A 3,940-nucleotide genomic window follows, 5' to 3' on the forward strand; every position below is an offset into this window, starting at 1 on the left:
CGGTGAAACCCTTGCATAAGCTTGCCATGGAAAGGCGTAAGAAGGATTGGATGAAGACAGTTGGAAAGCAGAGAGACGGAAGGACAAGCATCTTCATACGCTTATCTGAAATTCCTACCAATGAATTACATAAGTATCTCTATCTTTATCTTTATGTTTTATTCGTATATCACCCATATCCATTTGAGTTTGCCTGACTAAGATTTACAAGGTGACCATAGCTTGCTTCATACCAACAATCTCTGTGGGATCGACCCTTACTCGCGTAAGGTTTATTACTTGGACGACCCAGTACACTTGCTGGTTAGTTGTGCGAAGTTGTGTTTATGCCATGGTCTTGAACACCAAGTTTTTGGATTCATTACCGGGGATTATTTGATTTGTGAAAAGTATTGATCACAATTTCGCATATCACCCGCCGAAGCAGAGATGCGCGATGGAGGAGAACGCCGCCAGGAACGCTGAGCCGCTACTGCTATCTGTGCCGTCTCCGTCATCGCCAGTTCCCATACCGCCGCCGTCGTTGACGAGTCCAGCCGTCGCCATCACCTATCTATTTTTGTTTATAGTGGTCAGCTGCCGGGTCATGCAGGGGAGAGGAGGCAGAACCACGCGCAGCCACTGCCGTTTTTGCCGCCAGGAAACCCCACTATGCCTCTGGTTGCCGAGAAACGGTGTGGTTACTGTAGGAGGTCGCCACCGGAGCCGCTGCTCCATTCTGCCATTCCTTTTCATCACAGTTAGTCTCCGACGCTCTGAAACTCAAACCGTAATTGTTCTAATTATCCGCGGTTAAGGATTTGGATGAATTTATGTTGTAAGGTTTAGCTTATGGAATTTCATGTCAAAATTTGAGGTTTGTTGCTGAGCCACTGGAGCTTCTGGCCACTGACGGAGCTGCTGCCAGGTTGATATAGAGCTGTGGCTGCCTCGTTTTGTTAATTCAGTGAGTATTTCATGTTTCAAAGATTCCTGCTTTAGCGTTTGATTGTGTTTGGTTAAAGACCTTGAGGCTTGGTAATGTAGGTTTGAGCTCTGATGTTCGTGTGTAGCATAAGTGTTGCGAAGGCTGCTGTGCCATTCCTTTTATTTCAGTAAGTGTCTCTATCTCAAAACCTTCGCCATTAGCTTTCAGTTATGAATTTTGAGATTTTTCGCGATATTGATGTATAATAAATTAGTATTCGAGCTTATATGTGGCATTGAGGCTGTTTCTACCATTGAGAAAAACAAGCGGAGCTAGGACTTTGGTTGTTGGTTTCGGGTTGAGGCGGAAAGGACTCTGTGATTTGTTTTGGTTATGGTTATGTGTTTTGAGGTAGGGGCCTTTGTACAAACTGATTTATATTAAATTGAAAATTGTTATAAATAGATATGATGTGCGAAACGCATTTCTGGTGATTATATGAGTCTTATGAATTGCCTGATTTTGTCCTGAATGAATATGGTGGCCTGTTTGATTGAGATAATGTCTGATTCGATAAATTGGATATTTCTGGATATGGTTGAATTGAATTGATTTTTCATAATCTGAAAGTTTGAGTTTTTGTTTTATTGGAAACTGATTTGGTCTTGAACCTGTTGGAAAGAGTTGAGGATTGGTTTTGTTGGGACCCGAAAAGGGTGGCAAAGTCCAAGTTTTAGGGGAGATGCTGTTGAAATTTCTATAAACTCTGAGATTTTGATTGAAATGTTATTTTGAAAATAATGAATTATGTTTTGATTTAAATGATTGATAATTCAATTATGTTTGACCTTGCCTTATTAAGAAAATTATTATATTTTGGATGTAATTATTAAGAAAGGAATTATGTTTTAAAAAACAATTTAAATATGAAAATTTTTATGTTTTGGAAATGGATTTAAGTAAACAGATTTGGAGGAGTCTTAATAGATTTTAAAAGAAACCTAGATTTCAATTAACTAATTTCACTTTACGACATTTTAGGAAAAGTTTGAAGTAGTCTCTAGAATTTGATTTAGTAAAATTGAAACAATGTTCTGAGCCTTTGGAAACATATTTAAGAATGAAGTTAAAGTTTGGTTTTTGGTTCAAATGGTTTGGCTTTGGTTTAAGTTAGTTGGTTTTGAAATTGGTTCGAAATATTTTGATACATGTCTTGTTTTTGGTTTAAATTCTATTTTATTTATTCGAATGAAGACATTTAGGTTTCGGAGGTTTTCAATGAATTTAAGAAAATTAATTAGGTTATTCTCCCCTAAAGTTTGAGACCTTGCTGAGGAATTTTACGACCAAATCTTGATTCACAAATGACCGATTTTGAGTCTTTCAAAAGAGATTTTGTATTTGGCATGGTTTTATGATTGTTTGCAAGTGTTGAAAAGATGTGGAAAGTGGCTCCGTTTTGAAAAGTGATTCTTGGCAAGATGTGAATTGAATACGGTGTTATTTAAAAGTAAATGGGCCAAGAATGATTTTGAAGTAAGATATTGAGCCTGATTGATGTGTTGGAACTGTTTTTTTGAAAAACCACTGGACTATTGTTTTATGTTGAGATTATGAAAACGCTATGCGCCCGGCAGGGGCCGAGGTTAGATCCCGCCTGTCGAGGTAGCGGCGGCGACGTAAGGGTGGTGGTTCGTCCCGCTTGCGCTTAGATGTGAGGTCGGTGGCAATAGATCCCGCTCGCATCCCTTCGGATCATCCGAGCGTACAGGCGCAAAACCCTTGATAGTGATCTGAGCACTATATCTCAGGGGTTCCCACACCATGAATCCGAAGGGCAACATCTCCATGGGGATGTGTCGGGTTGGCAGTTGAACCGACAATGTGATATCACAGCCAGTAGGGCAGGCATTCATCATTTGCATTTATGTGACATTGTTTGGGTGTGCATATTGTAACTGGTTTGCCTATGTGAATACTTATATTAATTGCTAACTGCTATAACTGTTGTAACTGCTATTGATTGTGTTTGAACTACATTAATTGTGATTGTGTTTGATTGGTTGGTTTGTGATGAATTGGTTGATGATTGAGTTGTTTGAGCCAGGGGTCATGTTGGTTTGGATGGGCTTGAGGCCGTGATTGGTATATTGAGTCCTAGTTTTGTATAAAGTGGTCTAGAAAAGTTTGAAAAATCAAACTCTTACAGTATAGACTTAATTGAACCTATGTTTGGGACTTGTTGGTCATTCATACTGTTCCGAGGGTTACCTGAAACTGTAGGTCGATCTCGGTCGAGATCTATTGTGCTGGTCGGAGATGACGTGTCCGGCGTGTAGGTGGTGGCCGGAGCTGCCGCGTTTGACTTGTTGGACTGCCAATGCTGCTGATCCTTTGTCACCGAAGGGTGGTGGTACATGCAAGGGACTCCGATGCTTATGTTAGCAAAGGTATTAAATAGGTTTTTAGTAGAATCAGAGTATGGGTTATACCTGGGTGCTCCAGTGTATTTATAATGGTGTAGAGCGACCTTCTTAGATAAGATAAGTTAGTTATCTTATCTTATCTTTATCTTTCGAGTGAGGTCATCTTATCTTCAAGGGAACCTCCCTTCTCTCTGTAGGCTTGGGCTACCTTTGGATTTGGGTCGTGTTCTTCTATTTGGGCCCTTTTCTGGGCATTCCTAGCAATTTGGCCGAGCTCTTTGAGAAGAGGTCGAATAGTCTGACCTGAAGAGGTCGGTCACTTTGTCGCCAAACATCCCGGGTCGAACAGCTTGACCCAGGGTATGAACAGTGCCCCTGCTCGAGCTCGGTCTTTATTTTGGAGATCGAGTATTAGTTTTAGGATTTCGAACCTTCTCGGGTGAAGCCGAACTCGAGCATTTTGTCGATTTTATCTTTGTAGAGTTCCTTTTTGAATGCGAAATGTTTCTTCTTTCGTCTCCTCTGAAAGCGTGCGCTTTTGTATTAGCGTCCTAGCTTTAGGAATGCGTGAGAGTTTTAATACCCTCATTAATTGGTTTTTGATGCT

The 3,940-nt window shown here is 40.5% G+C and overlaps 1 long non-coding RNA gene across 1 annotated transcript; it reads left to right on the forward strand.

The window, feature by feature from the left end:
* The first annotated feature begins 419 nt into the window (after window positions 1–419).
* Window positions 420–1,233, forward strand: LOC127746478 (uncharacterized). Its single transcript, XR_008008097.1, has 3 exons — window positions 420–739; window positions 857–946; window positions 1,027–1,233. It is a non-coding gene; the product is annotated as an uncharacterized LOC127746478 (long non-coding RNA).
* The last annotated feature ends 2,707 nt before the right edge of the window (window positions 1,234–3,940 follow it).

This window comes from Arachis duranensis, chromosome 4 (assembly GCF_000817695.3).
Source record: "Arachis duranensis cultivar V14167 chromosome 4, aradu.V14167.gnm2.J7QH, whole genome shotgun sequence".
Taxonomy (NCBI): Eukaryota; Viridiplantae; Streptophyta; class Magnoliopsida; order Fabales; family Fabaceae; genus Arachis; species Arachis duranensis.